The sequence below is a fragment of the Electrona antarctica genome (assembly GCF_951216825.1).
Source record: "Electrona antarctica genome assembly, chromosome: 22".
Taxonomy (NCBI): Eukaryota; Metazoa; Chordata; class Actinopteri; order Myctophiformes; family Myctophidae; genus Electrona; species Electrona antarctica.
Genome location: NC_136805.1, coordinates 15,614,411 through 15,634,282, shown reverse-complemented (window position 1 = coordinate 15,634,282; position 19,872 = coordinate 15,614,411). Strand labels below are relative to the sequence as shown.

General features: G+C 45.1%; 1 protein-coding gene across 8 annotated transcripts in view; it reads left to right on the top strand.

Annotated features, from left to right (window-relative positions):
• Positions 1-19,872, top strand: part of LOC306915666 (protein sidekick-2-like) — a 532,391-nt gene that overhangs the window by 195,865 nt on the left and 316,654 nt on the right. The gene's annotated exons all lie outside the window — the stretch shown is intronic.

The following is a 19,872-nucleotide window of genomic DNA, read 5'->3' as shown; positions in this document are numbered from 1 at the left end:
CACATGGCTGAAGGTACGTGCCACCATGTCCGGCGTCCGCTGTGTCTTTAACACTAAACTACGTCTGTACCGATCGCAACACATCGTGTGCCTTTTCCCTGTTACTGGAATCCAATTTCCAGCTGCTATTTAAGGGAGCGCTATAATAACGGAAGCTCTCTGCACTCACAAAACAATCTCCACCACCATTGACTGCTTGCCCCATTTCCTAAAAAGTGTGCGTGTGCGTGTGCGTGTGCGTGTGTGTGCGTGTGCGTGTGCGTGTGCGTGTGCGCGCGTGTGTGTGTGTGTGTGTGTGTGTGACGTATGTCCTCTCATTTCCTCCTACCTGTGGCAGGGTTGCATCCTGTTGTGTATGATTGATGCTAAATGCAGACACCTATCTCTCGCACGCACGCACGCACGCACGCACGCACGCACGCACGCACGCACGCACGCACGCACGCACGCACGCACGCACGCATACAGAGAGAGACGCAACAGTCTCTCTCTGTATGTAACTTCCCTCCACACATTGACATCAGTATAGATATGAACGTTGGCAGACAGTGAGTGATTAGTCTCTTAAGCCAACAAAACAACTTTTGAATGCTTTGTCTATAGCTACCTCCCCAGAATGCTGTGCAATGCCTGTATAAACCTGGCTGTAATGTGACAATAACGTTGATTCAGAATCTCATTTCTCCTGCTAAGCAGCGACCTAGATGTCGCCTCTGTCGGGTTCGAAACCTCACGCATCCAAAGCTGTTATTTTTCAGGAATTAAATTCGAAACCATCAAAACTGCGCACATTGCGTCCGCGTGCGGTTAAGGTTAGGGTTTTGGGAGGGGCTAACGAGCCGTCTGACCAGTGCCACACTACCGATGGTTGTGACCGCTGCAGTATGATCAAGTAGGGCATTCATTCACACAAAGAACACACAGAAAAGTTCAAATATGGAGATAAGATGTTTCTGCCCTGACCTAGATATTCTGCTTGGTGACTAATGTGATTTATTAGGACAGAAAAACGTACGCAGACGGATGTGCAGGCGGACATCTGTCGGCGCTATCGCTGCATAGACTGTTAACGGCGTGAAGCGAGTCGACAACGAGTCCGTCTCTCCAGAGAACATGGCGACAGTGATTGACTTATTGACTTGTGAAGGTGTTGTTTACTCACACTCCATCCGTCCAGCCATCCTTGACTCCCGAATGCCATAACAGATGACGTCGCTGACTCACTGTCCGATGACTCATCATCATCGATGACGTTACTCGGTCACTGTACTCTTTGATCCCCGCCAATGCTGTGCTTTCACTGCACTTTGCCTTGTCCAACATTAGTGGATTTCTCTTGTGATGCTGCATCCTTACCTTTTTAGCCACCAGCTCATGCATGTGGCCTTGTGGTTCCACCTTGAGATTGGAACTATAAAAATGACTATAAAAACGTGACCCAGTGCCTCCCTGCTTGTCACTCAGCATCAAGGGTTGGATTGGGGTCAAGTCCTTGTGACATATTAGTGTCATCATGTCCTACTTGTACATCATGTCCAGGGGGTGTACTTGTACATCATGTCCAGGGGGTGTACTTGTACATCATGTCCAGGGGGTGTACTTGTACATCAAGCTGCCTCAAGCTACAGAAACAGGAGATTTCCTGCCGTATGGGCCTCATGGCCCGACAAGGCTTGTACTTACTTATATTTAATGTAATGAGGCATTGTTTGTGCAAGAGCAGTGGTTGTGGAATTAATGAGTATTTGTGAGCACTGTCATCACTATTATCAGCTACAATGTTAGGATGTCTCATGTTGTTTAATGGTATATTTTGTTGATTACCATTCAAATCTCTTTCTCTCTCTCTCTCTCTCTCTCTCTCTCCCTTGACCGCCCACCGTGTGCTGTGCTGTTCCCTCACTGAAAATAAAAAGGTAAGAACAGTTTTCTTTCGTCTTTGTTAAAGGTATCCTAACTTCTCCTCCTCCTCTGTTTGTAAACAAGGAAAAATTTGCCCCGCCCATCACCTCCCCCCTCTCTCTGACAGGGAGCTAGGGCAGGAGGGGGATTGTTGGGGACGGGTGCTCACTTGCATAGTTTTCCATTAACACCTTAGAAGCCTGGAACTATTTAATCCATTTAATCCATGGTGCCCATCATTTGTAGCGCACGGACCACTTTTACCGGCACACCGGAAGCTGGTGTGCATGTCTGTGTAGCAGCTAACAATAGCCACACCACTCTAGAGTCGATCGACAACAACGGGAGGTAATAATAAATCTATCGCGACTAGCGACTGGACCGCTGAGCGCCGTCTAACACAGGATCTTTTTTCAGAATTAGACTGGATGATTTAGACCGGGAGTTATGATCGTTTTAGGATTTTCGTTTTCGTCAGCTAAACAGGCCGGGGAGATTTTCGATGATGTGTCACTTTTTGACACGTCATCGGATCGGGCAACAAGCGCTCCAAGGCTCTAGAGCGATGCGAACGGTTTTGTTTTCATTAATCTCCGTCTTGTTTATCAATCTCCGGCTTGGGCACTTGACCGTGAACTTGGACGGAGAACTCCGGCTTGGACATCCAAGGTGTTAACAAACATTCAGGTGGTTATTGTACATCCCTGTCTACCAAAGCAAACAGACAAAACACAGTGGAAGAGCATGTTTCTGCAGCAAAACACCACCAAACTACTGCAGTGGCTGATGACCGCTGGTAGAGGGAAATAATGCCAAGAAATATTGTTTTGTTATGTAAACACAGGGCAAAGCTACATACTATGTATTTAGCGTCCATGTTTACCTGTTGTCCTTTGTAACACTTGACTTCTTTGACTTCTTTGTACTCTATACTACCTATGTGAGCAACTTTAAAGGCTAAAAGACAAACAGAAATTTACTTTTTATTCCCAACGTTCCAGTGTTCAAGGACAAAAACACAATTAAATCGTTAATTGCAATTATCTGTGTGACAATTAATCGTAACGTAACTGACAGCCGTACTGCAAGTGCAAAGTAGCACAGACAGAATTTGTACTTGGAATTTAAAGTACCGCACTGCTATTTACCCCACCAACCGTTGACTCGCCACGTACGCTGTTCCCTGCACTTTGCAAGACTCAGAGCAAGTCTCAGAGCGGCTGCTAAATGCCTAAACAGTAAATTGCAATGTCCTCCCTGTCAGTGTCCGGTACGTGCTGTATACGTGCCAGAGGGCTGTGCTTGTTGTACACAGGCAGGCAGGCAGGCAGAGGAGGTGTAGCAAGTCCTTAGCAGATCACAGTAAATGGGAGCGGAGGTCAGAGTCTGAGTGCATCCTCAGTGCCATTTCAGAGCTATTAAGAGTTGTCAGAGAAAAGCTGTGAAGGAGGAGAGGCTCTCGTCATCAGGCTCTCTCAGCACTTTGCAGGCCTTAAGTTCAGTTCAGTGGCACATTTAGGATCTGTGCCCTTTTCCTTATTTCCATGCTTATCGTTTTTGTTGTTTGTTTGTTTGTTTATCCACTTTCTAAGTTTTATTTGTAGAGCACATTTCAACAACAAGGCAATTCAGTGTGCTTTACACAGAACATCAAGCACATTGAAACACAGTTATACAATGACATTAGGATGCGTGAAACAAAATAAGTAAATGTACAGTTGCATTGCAGAAGAGAACAGAACAGAGAACAAGAAAAGTAACTCCATCAAAGGCAGCAGCAAACAGAAAGGTCTTTAGTTGTGTTATTAAATAAATGAGAGTGGCAGCAGACCTGCAGTTTCAGATATGTGGTGCATAAAAACGAAATGCTGCATCCACGTTTATTCCTGGTTTTAGGGACAGAAAGCAGACCTTTCTCAGATGGCCGTGAGGTCTGGATGGTTCATGATATCGTATAAGGTGATAAATATATTTTGGCCCATTGTAGGCGAAAATTGTCAATGAGTTTAACAAATCTTTTTTTAATATACAGGCTCACAACAGAGCTGCTAGTATTGAACTTAAGTGCAACATTGGCTTATTTAGCTACCTGGACATGATACAAGTACTCTCGTGGCACTGCCAAAACAGGTCTTAAAATCACACTTTTAGCTCATAAACACACATAAAACCGAGGTCGATTATCCTGCATGATCTTCTCCGGCCATTTTGCCATCCTGAGCCTGGCAGTGGCGTTACACAGACATCGGTGTCCTATATGGATGTCTGCTTGCGCTTGACAGACAACTTCTGTCAAGGTTAATAGGACATGAAGAGAGCCATTTCTCTGGTCTCTCTTTGTCTCTCGCTCCAGTGGGTATAAAGCCAACCCTCAGAGGAGGATCTAAAAGCAGACTGTCGACTGTAATGATTAGGATGTGTTGTTGGCCGGCGTTGCTGTCACATCCGTCCGTCCGTCCGTCTGGTCAGAAAGAGACATACTGTACAGCTCCTTCTCAAAAAAATGTAATATTCTGCAAAAGTTCATGTTCTCCCGTAATATAATTTAAAAAGTTAAACTTTCATATATTCTCAATTCATTGCACATAAACGTAAAGTATTTAAAACCTTTTTTTTGTTTTAATCTTGATGATTATGGCATACAGCTCATGAAAATATCTCAAAATATTCGAATATTTCACAAAACCACAAAAAAAAATGTTTTTTTTTAATCCAGCAATGTCGACCATCTTAAAAGTATATTAATGTATGCAGTCAATATTTGGTCTGGGCTACTTTTGAACAAATTATTTCATCAATGGGGCGTGACATGGAGGTGATCAGCCTATGGCACTGTTTTTTTTATTTTTTATGATTTGTACTTAATTCATTTTCTTTAAGACAGCCTGTGGCACTGTTGAGGTGTTATGGAAGCCCATGTTTGTTACAACAATACATTAGCTGAGATGGAAGTAACAGATGCAAGTAACAGTAGCAATACTACATTGTAGAACTATGTCAAAAACATGTTCAACGCTGGTTAACTGCACTGACGAGCCTGCACAGTTGAGCATTTCACCCACTTATAAATGTGACAATGAAGATTGATTGTGCACAATCAAAGTACCAATCATTTTCTAAATTTGAGCTTGTTCCTGCATTCTTTTTATATATATATATATATATATATATATATATACTGTATGTATATATATATATATATATTTTTTTTTAATGTCTGACGCACGTATGTGCTGCCGCCAGCGAGCGTGTTGATCAGCAACACTCCCAACAGTGACTCAGCGTCATATAGCCTATCATCGTCGTCAGGCAAAAAAAAAAATACTTTTTATCATACTACAGTGTCACACAAAAGCATCAACAGATGCAGATCTGCAAGCCTGAAACGCAGCGCGAAGCGACGCGTTTTGAGATCTGCTACTGTTGATGCTCGTCGAATTTGAATCCTGAAAAGTAACAGTTTTGGACATATGAGGTTTCCACCCGACAGAGCCTGACGACTGCCGTCAACGTAAACCCAGCAAACCCACATGTCCGACATCTCAAGCGCACGTGTAAACCCCCCCCCCCCCCCCCCCCCCCCCCCCCTCCCGGCTCTGCCCTGGTACAATGGTATTGAGTGAGATAGGAAGTGGATAAGTGTTGAATGACGCAATCAGACACCAGATTTCACAGCTCGGGTTCAGGTAAAGAAGCAGTTGGCTTGCTAACACGTGTGTGCTACTGTATGGGCATGTGTGTGTGTGTGTGTGTGTGTGTGTGTGTGTGTGTGTGTGTGTGTGTGTGTGTGTGTGTGTGTGTGTGTGTGTGTGTGTGTGTGTGTGTGTGTGTGTGTGTGTTACTATACTTGTGAGACCCTTAACTGTCCCCACGATGGTCATCACAAGAGAAATTGTTGTTTTCTGGTTGAAAAAATTCATGTTTAGAGATAGGTCTACAATTAGAAAAAAGATGTTGGTTGGGGTTAGGTTCAAGTATTTATAGGTTAGGTTTCGGGGTTTGTAATTGGAGTGAAATGTGATTCATACGTAGTTGAGTGAATGCCTGAGTGTCATATGCCGAAAAACATGTTGTGAGCTTGTGAATCCGAAGTATTTTGGCTTCATGAAAAAATGGCATTCACAAAATCGCTGTCTGAAAACGTTGGCTGTCCTCACAAGTATATACAAACGTGTGTGTGTGTGTGTGTGTGTGTGTGTGTGTGTGTGTGTGTGTGTGTGTGTGTGTGTGTGTGTGTGTGTGTGTGTGTGTGTGTGTGTGTGTGTGTGTGTGTGTGTGTGTGTGTGTGTGTGTGTGTGTGCCTGTTTGCGTGTGTACAGTCCTGTGTACATTTCCTTCTGTCCTTGTCTATTATGATCAGCGCTGACATTAACATAAGCCTGAGCAGACAGACTGAAAGAGACAGCTCAGAATAGACGAAATGCTATCTGTCAGTCTCTCTCTCTCTCTCTCTCTCTCTCTCTCTCTCTCTCTCTCTCTCTCTCTCTCTCTCTCTCTCTCTCTCTCCCTCTCTCTCCCTCTCTCGGCCGACCTGTCTCTCGCCGCCCACACGGTGACCAATCCAATAGCCGTTGCAAACCACAGAGCTATGGCGTCAGGCAGGCAGGCAGGCAGGCATGCCAGCCACAAGGGATTCTGGGTAAAAAGGGCAGTGGTGGTGTGATGCTGCTGTGAGACGCATGAGCCCACGCACCGCAGAGACGGCTTCCATTAAGAACCTCTCTGTCTCTGTCTCTGTCGGGTGGAAACCTCATTATGTACAAAACTGTTACATTTCAGGATTCATATTCAAATGTATAGAAAAAGCAGCAGATCTACAAGCTCGATACGGCGTAGATTTCGAGCTTGCGGAAACGCACCTCGCAGTTCCTACTGTGAGGAGTGGTATAAAGTAAAGTAAAAGTACCTCCAAGTTGGACTTGACCCATTTAGACATGCAGATGACAATTCTACCAATGCCTTCTAAATCCTGACAGTTTTCTGAAAGACCCATGTTTCTGTCAGTCGTTCTCAAACATTTTCATGTCAGGGACCCCCAAAAATATATGTATTTGGCCGCCGACCCCCATCTGAAAATATGTTGTTCCAGGGACCCCACCCAGAAGCAAATATTTGAGTTCAAAACATTCGCTCTGAAAGTTTCAAAGATCTGCGCCACATTTTGACGATTTTTCCAAAATAGCAGATCTTTTTTTTTTTTATAATATTTATTTTATTTGGAAAAAGCAGTACAATAACAGCATTTCTATAGGACACAAGTGCAGTTCCCAGGATTTTTTCCCCCCACCCCTCTTCCCTCCCGCCCCCCTCCAAGTGACTCCATCTCCAGTGTCTCTGTAACATCCTTGCTTTCTTCAGGACTACATATGGCATCAAGTCAACACTTAACAGGGGCAAAGGGCAATATCGCTTCAGAGTGTACAAAATAGCAGATCTAATGGGTTAAGGACAGTACTTGAGTAAATGTACGTAGCTGCTTTCCACCACTGCAGATGGCAATCACGCACGCCCCCCACCCACCTACCCCCCACGCACGCCCCCAGCCCCCCACCCACCTACCCCCCACGCACGCCCCCAGCCCCCCACCCACCTACCCTGATAAGAACTCTCGTGCCACCAATCTGCCACTCGTCACTCAAGCCCTTTGACAACTCCGTCCCTCCTGTCGATCATTCACCTGCTTTCAATCAAGCTGATGACATGTCCTCCTCCCCCGTGCCAATCAGCCCTACCTCCAATCACCTGTCAGTGTGTGCACAATATATCTCCCAGCAGCACCAGCTGCCCTTACGTCTGCTGGACGCACCGATGGCTGCTGTCTCTATCTATCTATCCCATCATTCATTAAGTCATCCCTCCACACACATTCCTCCATTCGTCTGCTCGTCCATTCATCTTGTACTCAAAGATGTGCAGCCTGCCTTATAGCCAGTTCATGGGCAGACAACTCGAGGTAGCGCGCCAATCTGATCAGGTGATCATTGATTGATTGATTGAATACTTTATTGGCAGAAATGTAATCAGTACAGGGGCCAGTCAAACAGAAATGTAATCAGTACAGGGTACAGTCAAACAGAAATGTAATCAGTACAGGGTACAGTCAAACAGAAATGTAATCAGTACAGGGTACAGCCAAACAGAAATGTAATCAGTACAGGGTACAGTCAAACAGAAATGTAATCAGTACAGGGTACAGTCAAACAGAAATGTAATCAGTACAGGGTACAGTCAAACAGAAATGTAATCAGTACAGGGTACAGTCAAACAGAAATGTAATCAGTACAGGGTACAGTCAAACAGAAATGTAATCAGTACAGGGTACAGCCAAACAGAAATGTAATCAGTACAGGGTACAGTCAAACAGAAATGTAATCAGTACAGGGTACAGTCAAACAGAAATGTAATCAGTACAGGGTACAGTCAAACAGAAATGTAATCAGTACAGGGTACAGTCAAACAGAAATGTAATCAGTACAGGGTACAGTCAAACAGAAATGTAATCAGTACAGGGTACAGTCAGACAGAAATGTAATCAGTACAGGGTACAGTCAGACAGAAATGTAGTCAGTACAGGGTACAGTCAGACAGAAATGTAATCAGTACAGGGTACAGTCAAACAGAAATGTAATCAGTACAGGGTACAGTCAGACAGAAATGTAATCAGTACAGGGTACAGTCAAACAGAAATGTAACCAGTACAGGGTACAGTCAAACAGAAATGTAATCAGTACAGGGTACAGTCAAACAGAAATGTAATCAGTACAGGGTACAGTCAAACAGAAATGTAATCAGTACAGGGTACAGTCAAACAGAAATGTAACCAGTACAGGGTACAGTCAAACAGAAATGTAATCAGTACAGGGTACAGTCAAACAGAAATGTAATCAGTACAGGGTACAGTCAAACAGAAATGTAATCAGTACAGGGTACAGTCAAACAGAAATGTAATCAGTACAGGGTACAGTCAAACAGAAATGTAATCAGTACAGGGTACAGTCAAACAGAAATGTAACCAGTACAGGGTACAGTCAAACAGAAATGTAATCAGTACAGGGTACAGTCAAACAGAAATGTAATCAGTACAGGGTACAGTCAAACAGAAATGTAATCAGTACAGGGTACAGTCAAACAGAAATGTAATCAGTACAGGGTACAGTCAAACAGAAATGTAATCAGTACAGGGTACAGTCAAACAGAAATGTAATCAGTACAGGGTACAGTCAAACAGAAATGTAATCAGTACAGGGTACAGCCAAACAGAAATGTAATCAGTACAGGGTACAGCCAAACAGAAATGTAATCAGTACAGGGTACAGTCAAACAGAAATGTAATGAACTCTTTGCCTATATTCCGGGGTTGTGCATGCTGCTGTTGCTGCCTCTCTGCTGCCCGTTGCCACGCCTCGCTGTCTGCTGCCTGCCGCCCGTGAGGTTTTGCCAATCCCACCCCCTCCCCAGCATCCACACTGCTGTCCAGGTGTGGAACAGCCTACCAGAGCATGTAGTTGACTCCATCACAGACAATGGCCTTCAAGCCTTTAAACGCAGAGCTCACAGATATCTCCTGACCACCCCTCATACTGACTGTTGAGCTGCAGTGAACCATTTGATTGGCCAATGGATATGTATTTTATTACTTACTTGGCTATTGTTCACAACTGCATCTAATACAAAATAAAAAATAAATAAAAAAGCCTGCAGGCTCTGTTTCTAGATCCCCCTGGCGTCTTAACTCATTTCCTGTAATGCTATTTGGCATGTCATTTTACAAAAAATTGAGACAGAGCCCTGACGTCAAACTATGCGTCATATATCTATGTGCTCTTATTGTGCTCAATACAAATATGTTCTAAATTCATTCCAAGAGTTGTCTGACTGAACTATATGTATCACTACATCCATCCATCCCGATATCCATTCATTGTTCCTCTCTTCCCCACATGTCTTTGACTAAAATAGCAGAACTACTTGTGCCGCTTTGCGGTGGTTTGCGATGTGTTGTGACGGGTTTCTTTTTGCGGTGCGTTGAGACACGTTGCATCGCTTTATGAGCTTGATTGGCTAAATCCACCTGTTTCAGAAGTATATCTAGAAGTATTGTTTTGGCACCGGTGTCAGAAAAAAGAAATCCCCAAATGTGCGTGTCCTCTCCTGTGCGTGTCCTCTCCTATATCCGGTGGTTTTGGGAGGATATGAGAGAGAGATGGAGACAGACTGCTGGGAACACAAGACAAGAGTGAAACAAAATACTGAATAAAATCACTACGCTAGAGTGAAGGCTCATGGGAAAGAACATACTGCAAAAGGATGAGGTCTGTGGGTGGGTGTGTGTTGTTGAAGACGATGGGGTGTATCAAATGACAGTTGCTGTATACACACACACACACACACACACACACACACACACACACACACACACACACACGCATCTAACTTGCCCAACCCCCCTCCCACCCCCCATGTGCTGTCTGCTGTCAGTTTAAGGCAACCAGGGACCACCATGTGTATACTTTGGTAACATGTGGCGTGTGTGTGTGTGTGTGTGTGTGTGTGTGTGTGTGTGTGTGTGTGTGTGTGTGTGTGTGTGTGTGTGTGTGTGTGTGTGTGTGTGTGTGTGTGTGTGTGTGTGTGTGTGTGTGTGTGTGTGTGTGTGTGTGTGTGTGTGTGTGTGTGTTAGGTATTTGTTTGTGCTGTCGAGGTGTCTGTGGAGGTGCCTGCTGAATATTTATCACTTACTTAATGCCTGTCGCCCCCTGAGAGAGAGAGAGAGAGAGAGGGAGGGACCATGTGTGGGCGTGCGTGTGTGCATGCATGCGTGCGCTCTCACACACACACACACACACACACACACACACACACACACACACACACACACACACACACACATTTCGACCATCCCTGCAATGACGTCTTAACTGAGAGCTTTTGGGCTGATCCCCAAACTGCCGGCCATGTTTTTATAAAGATAAACACCTTTGAATCTTCAAAACAACAACGTAGCCACACCGGGGAAACAAAAAGCCCCCAAAAGATAGACAGACACACGCACACACAAACACACACACACACACACACACACACACACACACACACACACACACACACACACACACACACACACACACACACACACACACACACAAACATTTTCATAGGGAAAAAAGGGTCTCTGGCATCTCTCTCGCACACACGCAGCTCTCACTCCCACTATTTTCTTCGCATCACTTGCTCTATACCTGGGATACACACCACGGTATAGAAAATAACAGACACACAGGTGTATAAGAATGTTACCCCTCGTTGGCTCGCCGGTGAGCACACCATTTCAGAGCGGCTGCAGCACCCCGTGATAGGTGCCTCATATTGTTGCCAATAGGCCTATATGTGGGTGAAGCTAGTGGTCCGTTAAGAGAAAAGTGAAACAAAAGCCGTACTGCAATAACCACAATTAGCAAATGCCAGATGATATATCAATCTCACAGTATCAAGATCCTGTAACCTATACTGTTACTGTCTCTGAAATATGTTGTGACAATCAACTTCACCTTAACCCATTCAGGACGGGAACCCCTTTTGGTGTTTATGTTATACTTTAGTCATTGAAAAAATTGCAGATATACAAGGTCATAGCGCGGCACCGAGTGCCACGCTATGAGCTTGTAGATCTGCTATTTTCTTTTTTAATCGTGAAAACATGTGCACATTTTTGAACATACTGTATATTCTGTCACAGCGAACATTTTTAATTCAAATCTTTGCTTCTGGGAGGTCCCTGAAACAACATATTTTGAGATGGGGGTCCACGGCCAAATACATACATTTGTTAGGGTCCTTGACATGAAATAGTTTGAGAACAACTGATATAGAAACATAGGTTTTTCAGAAAACTGTCATGATTTAGAAGACATTAGTAGAATCCTCCATTTACCCAAATGTAAGCTGTTTATTAGAGTTAGGACAGCAACGCCAGGGCATTTCCAGGTTGGCCGGCCCAGGGACCCTCAGGGTCCGTTCCCTCAGGCGGGTTGTAACTCTGAGAGTGTACAAATGGAACCAAATGGACCCGTGGGCCCAAGGGTGCATGAAATTAGAAAGTTTAAGAGCTACTGGCCGGGGAGACACCGCGGGCCAAATCAGTGGACAGGCTCTGGGATCTCAGCCTGAAAAACCCGAACGGAGGACGATGTCATACTTTGGCGCCGGTCGCACACGGCTGGCACGGACCTCTGGTTATAATACAGACCTCTGGTTATAATACGGGTCTTGGAATAATGCTCTCGGGTAGAGACAGAGGAAACTATACCACAATTATGGGGGAGGATTTATTTGAAAGGCTGTTGGCATCGACGATGAGGGAACGACTCGGTATTAAGTGTGCTTTTGGAGAAATGTAATTGTTTAATTAGCATATTTGGCGAGTCTGTAGTGTAGACACTGCCCCCGGGTTATGGACTGTATGGGTGATGTATCGACCAGTGCTAAACTCTAAAAACGGAATCTGTGAAGAATGAGTCACCGTTTTATATTTGCCTAACTCTCTCACTTACTCCTTTTTTATTGGCTTCCTCCTCCCCCCTCTCTCTGTGTGTGTGTGTGTGTGTGTGTGTGTGTGTGTGTGTGTGTGTGCGTGTGTGCGTGTGCGTCTCTCTCTCTCTCTATGGTCACTCTTTCAGTTCAATGCTTTGTTCAGCAGAGATCAAAGTCTCAAACCACTGAATCAAAATGGCTCTTGTTTCATCATTTCATAATTCTCTCTCTCTCTCTCTCTCTCTCTCTCTCTCTCTCTCTCTCTCTCTCTCTCTCTCTCTCTCTCTCTCTCTCTCTCTCTCTCTCTCTCTCTCTCTCTGCGGTGGCTGAGGCATGCTTGTGTCGCTCGGTCATAGACTATAATGAGAAACAGTGTTGGGGTCTGAGGCTGGCAGATATCTGGTACGCAGGCAGTCCCACAGAAGCCCCCCTCCCCCGACAGTCACGGAACAGACACACACACACACGCACACGCACACGCACACACACACACACACAAAGAGTCGCCCATATCGTCTTGCATAAAATGCCACCGCATGCAAACTCACAAACACATACCATCCCCAACATGTTACTGTAACACCCCCCCCCCCCCCCCCCACCCCCCATCCCCCCTCCCCCCCCCTCCCATCGGCTCTATTAGGCTGTGGTGTAAAGTAACTAAGTACATGTACTTAAGTGCTGTGCTGTACTTCTACTTCGCTTACAGCACATCTCAATATTACTCCACGATGCGATGGGACACATTGTGAGCTTACAGATCTGCTATTTTCAAATTCGTATTATTATTTTTTAATACATTTTTATAGCTTGTGAAATGGGACATTCTGCGCGCAATGAGTACTTTTACTTTTGGCACTTTTACGCATATATTTTGGCGGAGACTTAAGTAAAACCATGTGGGTATTCTTGTCCCAGGGGCTCCATTAGGCGTGATGTGGCGAGGAGGAGGAGGAGGACGGTAGCGCTGCAGCGCTGCCTTCCATCTTGAAGCCATCGGGTCAGGAAATAATGTAATTCCCTCTCATCTGCTTCCCATTATGGCCAGGCTGCTGGGACTCCTGTGATGCCTGCACGCTGTAATTAAAGACTTTGTGTCTGGAGCACAGAGGCCACAGGACAACTCTAACTCTCTCTCTCTCTCTCTCTCTCTCTCTCTCTCTCTCTCTCTCTCTCTCTCTCTCTCTCTCTCTGTCTCAAGATCTGACCCTCAATCTTTTATCTTCGCCTCTCTCTCTCTTTCTCTGTTTCCTCCTCTTAACTTCACAGATTTCCTCCAGAGGATATGCTCTTGCATGTCTGACATCACTTACAGTACGATTACAGTATGTGCAAGCACCCTGTACAATGGCTGACGAAAGAACAGTATAATTATGCTGTACTCTTTCTCTTTCACATCGCCTCGAAGTCTGGACTTCACAGTAGTGGTGTAACACAGTGGTTGTTCTCAACCTTTTCAGGCCGCAACCCCCAAAATAATCATCTTCTCTTATGGGGGTACCACTACCTGCAGGTACATATTTTCCAATGGGGGTCCGCGAGCTATGTATGCATCAATTTGGCAGGGTCCTTGACATGAACATATTTGAGAAGCACTATTGTAAGGCATGGGCTTCTCTAATTGGTCGATGATTGATGATTCACATAAAGGATTAGAAGGAGACTCTACGTATTGTGTAGGTGTGTTGTTGTGCCCAGCTGGCATGCCAAGGGCTTTGTGGCTGGACTGGACTGTCTGTCCCATTGTGCTGCTCCTCCGATTACTAGTTCCATTTAGAAAAAGAACGTTCAGCAGATGTCACTGACTGCTGTCCCTGGGATTTCAAAGAAGATCGTTAAAAAAAAGTTCAGGAAAAATGTTGCAGTAATGCAGTTGTTCGTAACACATATTGCCTTCTAAATCAGTAAGTTCTCAAAGTTTTTCATGTCAAGAAACCCCAATCTTTTCATTATTATTTCTTTTAAAGATTTGTTTTTGGCTTTTTGCCTTTATTGATAGTTATCAGTGAAGACGGACAGGAAAGTGGGAGGGAGAGAAGGGGATAGAAATGCAGCAAAGGTCGTCATGAACGGGACTCGAACACGCAACGCGCTGTTCGAGGCCAGAGCCTATATGTGGCATGCGCCTGGACCACTAGGCCAGCGGGCGCCCAAGAACCCCCAAAATTCTATATGGCTGCGAACCCCCCCCATCTGAAAATGTTGTGCCAGGGAGGGAACCCCAGACAAGGAGATTTCTGTGTGTGTGTGTGTGTGTGTATATATACTATTTTAACTTTTGAGAAAGTTACTGAACCACCATGCTAAATCGTAAGATGTTTCTGAAAACGTATGTTGCTAAAATCTAAAATGATACAGATGCTTTCCAGGTTATAACAGTGTAAGAAAAACGTGCAAGATTTCACCCGAAAATGTTCAGTATAGTGATGTTTGACCATTTTCACTTTTAAAATGGATTCATTAAGCTCCCACCAAACAGAGAGCCGTTTACACGGGGAATGCAAAGGTTACGTGGTCTCTGAAACCTTCCGCCAGTTGGTTCCGCTTAACGGAACAAGTTATTCATCTGTTGCATGCCTTCTGCTCGCTGCTATATCTCTTTCTTGTTTGAAGAAATACCACTATCTTTGGAGGCTTTGCTTTTGCTCGGCTGCTTCTCTTCATTAGCGCGTTTTGAAACCCACGTTTTTATGCTTGTTAGGTGCCCATTGTCTCCATCTGTCTAGGTACGGTAAGCAGCATAAGGGACTTTTTGCCATGCAGTTGTCATATCTTCCAACTCATAATGAGTCTCCCGCTCTGTAATATGTTGACAATCTCAATATGTAACTTTTTAATACATAGTCTGCATAGCGACTTTGAGCATTCTTACTAATCTTTCAAGACCTGCACGGAATATGCGTGCCGCCATGTCCTCCTCCTCGTTATTGCCAGTTGAATATAGCTTGTTTTCACATAAAACGCTGTCTGGGAAAAGAAAGCAGAGGGGAGAAAAATATGTTTTTGTGAAATCAATCAATCAATCAATCAATCAATCAATCTTCATACATCATACATCATATACAATTAAAAAAAAAAAAATCTAAACATGCAGTGAAATGTCCAGGTCAGCCCCAAAAAAAAAACCCCTAACAAAATCAATAATGAACCAGTAAAGCACTATAGGAGCACGCAGTATACATGTTCAGTCCACAATAACAACAACAACAACAACATGTCCATAATAGTATTAGTGTCATGTGCATGTGAAGGGGAGGTTGTATATGTGTGTGTTAATTGTAGCTTGTAGATCTGCTATTTATGTTTTAATGTTTTTTAATGTTTTCATTTGAAGACTGGAAATGGGACATTGTGCATATAATGAGTATATACTTTCTTACTTTTGGTACATTACGTTGACACCAATACCTTTGTACTTTTACTCAAGTACATTTTTAATTCTGGCCTTTTTACTTGTAATAGAATACTTCTACAGTACATTGCAGTATTGATACTTTTCCCACCACTGCCGAAGATCAAAGCGCGTACTACACTGTGTAATCAATCTTACTCCCTTTTTCTTGTGTGTGTGTGTGTGTGTGTGTGTGTGTGTGTGTGTGTGTGTGTGTGTGTGTGTGTGTGTGTGTGTGTGTGTGTGTGTGTGTGTGTCCTCCACATGTAGGCCAGTGTGTGATAAGATAAGACATGGGAGTATGTTTGGGGAGACGACGTCATGGAGACTCATTAAAATACCTTTCTGACCAGACTCAGTGGCCCTGTGCGTGTGTGCGTGTGTGTGTGTGCGTGCGCACATGGAGGGTGGTACTTTATTGATGTGACACAACAGCACATGGCGGAAGCACGCATGCATTCTCCCCCAGACCAAACATGGACATGGGAGCTGGTCGCCCCGGATAACACACTCATGCAGGCATGCATGCACACGCACACACGCACGCACACACACACACACACACACACACACACACACACACACACACACACACACACACACATCCTGCCACGCTGTGCTCTTGAAGCCCCCAGCGCATGTCATTGGAAAATCAATATACGGCTAGCTTTTTCATCCAATTAATTAGTGACTGCTGTATGGAGCTGTGTGTGTGTGTGTGTGTGTGTGTGTGTGTGTGTGTGTGTGTGTGTGTGTGTGTGTGTGTGTGTGTGTGTGTGTGTGTGTGTGTGTGTGTGTGTGTGTGTGTGTGTGTGTGTGTGTGTGTGTGTGTGTGTGCGTGGGCTACTGTATATGTGTTTGCTTGCGCATGTGTTATTGTGTATACAGGTATTTGTTGCACACAGTAACTAAGTACATTTACTTGTGTACTGTACGGTCGACTACCCTTTTTCACTGACGAAAACCACCCTGATGCCTTGCCTTGTGGCTCTGGGGATCTTCGACGGGCGGTGGCCACCGTTCGCACGCGTGACGCATGCGTGCGCATGGAACAAGCCCCCTGAAGGATTAGAGGCATTCTCTGAAGCCCTAACCACACCAAAGGGTCGAGACGGTTTTAGCGTTGTCCCAGCGGTGTGATGTATGTCCTGTTGCACGTTGACGCACGTCGTCCCAAGTGATTCAACTGGTTGAATTCAATAGTCCAAACCACACCAAAGGGTCACCATGCTACTCCTCGCAACCGTTTGGACCCAAGGAGTGGCATGGCGACCCTTTGGTGTGGTTTGGGCTTTAGACAGTGCTAGCCTAGGAGGCCTGGATGCAGTGGTAAGACTCAACGCCCCCAGTACAGTGTGGTTTGGGCTTTAGACAGTGCCAGCCTAGGAGGCCTGGAGGCAGCGGTAAGACTCCACGCCCCCAGTACAGTGTGGTTTGGGCTTTAGACAGTGCCAGCCTAGGAGGCCTGGAGGCAGTGGTAAGACTCAACGCCCCCAGTACAGTGTGGTTTGGGCTTTAGACAGTGCCAGCCTAGGAGGCCTGGAGGCATTGGTAAGACTCAACGCCCCCAGTACAGTACTTTAGACAGTGCCAGCCTAGGAGGCCTGGAGGCAGTGGTAAGACTCAACGCCCCCAGTACAGAACTTGAGTCAAAGTATAGATACTCCTGGTCAAATGTTTACTCAACTACAACTAAGTATTTTCAAGATTTTCCAGAAATGTGCACATACTGTACATTATCAAAAATAGTTGAGCTACAAGCTCATAACACTTCCCTTTGTGATGCGTTCTGCAGCTTGTAGATCGGCTATTTTCGCTATGCTTGAAACATGGCTTACATGGCCAATTCATGATGTAACTTTTCCCTCTCCTATATAAATGTAGTCAAAAGTCAAATGAGTTGAGTCAAATGAGTCAAAAGAGTCAAATGAGTCAAAAGTGTAAAATTTGTCTTTGAAATGTAGTGGAGTGAAAGTCCATCCAATAATACAAATACTCAAGTAAATGTACTTGGTTAGCGTCATAATAGCCAGCAGGTGTGTGTGGTGTGCATCAATGCCCTGAAGGATTAGACACATTGTGTGTGCCGTGCATGGTGCCAGCCATCAGGCCTGTAGGATACAGGGCTTTGGGCTAATCTGGTTACACAACACCAGTTCTTTGTCCCCCAGCCCACTAAGTGTGTCTTGCCATGGTGTTAGCTATAGGTATTGACATCATCGAAAGCCTGTAGCCTATACAGGATTACAAGTCCACCTGTTTGGGGAGCTGCGGAGAGCGACACCGGAGTCACTCCACGCAACATCACGATGTTCTGCCAGTTCTTTGGGGTAGGATCGAGCGGGCCACCGTCATTATTCTGATGCCGCATTGGTCCGACTCGCCCCATTACTAACCCTGTCCCTAAACTGCACGCAAAGCGAGCGGATCCCGGATAACACGCACGCATATGTACGGATGTGCACGCTCGCGCACACTAGGGTTGCGATCCTTTAGGATTTTATCCTTTACACTAGCACACGTTCCCTGCAATTCATAATAAGTACCCAAGTACCCAAATAAACGGCTACTTTGCATAACAGGCGGTGCAAATGTAGCTTCAAATACACACAGTAATGAATGGCATTTTTATAGCGCTTTTCCAAGTGCTCAAAGTGCTTTACAATGGCTCATTCATTCATACATTGGGAGGTGAAGCGAGGAAACAGTCGACGCCAGCTTCCTCACTTCCCACATTCACACATCAGTGGTGGCAAGCTAGCACTGACTGACTCATTGGAGGCAATGTAGAGTTCAGTGTCTTGCCCAAGGACACTTGTGGACAGGAGCAACCGGGATTCGAACCGCCGACCCACGGATCATTGGACGACCTGCTCTACCTCCTGAGCCATAGCCGCCCCCAGTATATACGCAGTGCCATTGCTTCCAGTATATCTGCACACAGCAGGGATGCCTCAGCCACTGTCGCAGAAGAGAAAGGTAGACCTAAAACCTAATCGCAGAACATACTACCGCCTGTGTGCTTTATTCACCAGGGGTCCAAATTAACAGTTTTGGACATACGAGGTTTCCACCCTACGACGACATTATGCAGAATAAACAGGCTTGATCGCAAGGATGCAGGAAAAGGGCTTTTCACGCTTGCGATCATAAGCCCCAGGCTCCGCTGATCCCTTACAGAAAGCCCGGGGCCACACATTGATTAACCCACAGCTTTACGTTTAAACCCCAGGGTTAATGATTCACACGTCGGATCTCGGCGTTCGGGTGGCGAAGCGGTAGAGTCCGTGCCCAGCAACATGGAGGTTGTGGGTTGGAATCCACAATGGGGGCAGGGGTCATTTGTCTGGTGTCTCTGTGAACGTGACTCATTATAAGCTTGTAGATCTGCTATTCTTCCTGCGAAAGCTTTCCCCACAACGCTGGGATTTAAAAGTGTCCCTGCTGATGGAGAGAGGTCATTGCCATATTGTCCCCGATAGAATAAAGATGAAGTAACTGAGGACTTTACAGTGTTGAATACACTGGGTGCCAGGGATTAACATGAAAATCACACTCGCGTGAAGTGAGGGGTTCCCTCTGAGCCATGCAGGTGCACTGTCGATTGTTTTGAGTTTCTTGGACAATGAAGCATCAATTTGGACTTTTAGAAGCCTGCACATAAATATGGTAGAGTCACTTTCCTTCATTGCAGATTCACTGCCGCTATATACGTTACGAGACATGAATGCAGTGTGTTATTATTGTATATACCGGTAATAATAAAACAAAACCAGTCACAACAAGATGTATTTTTATTGGCCACATGACGTCAATGTTATAGTTTAACTGCTGTATACAAACATAATAGTCCATAGACTTGGCTGAGACATGACGTCACGTTTACTGCCCTAAACTCATGCCATTAGATTTTTGTTTAAACTGCTCTAAACAAACATTAAAGGTCCATAGATGTGGCTGCCATATGACGTAGTTTCAAAATCCAGGCATTGGAGGGGCTAGCGGCCCTCAAAAAAAGTGTATCAAATGGGAGTCCATGCATGCATGACATT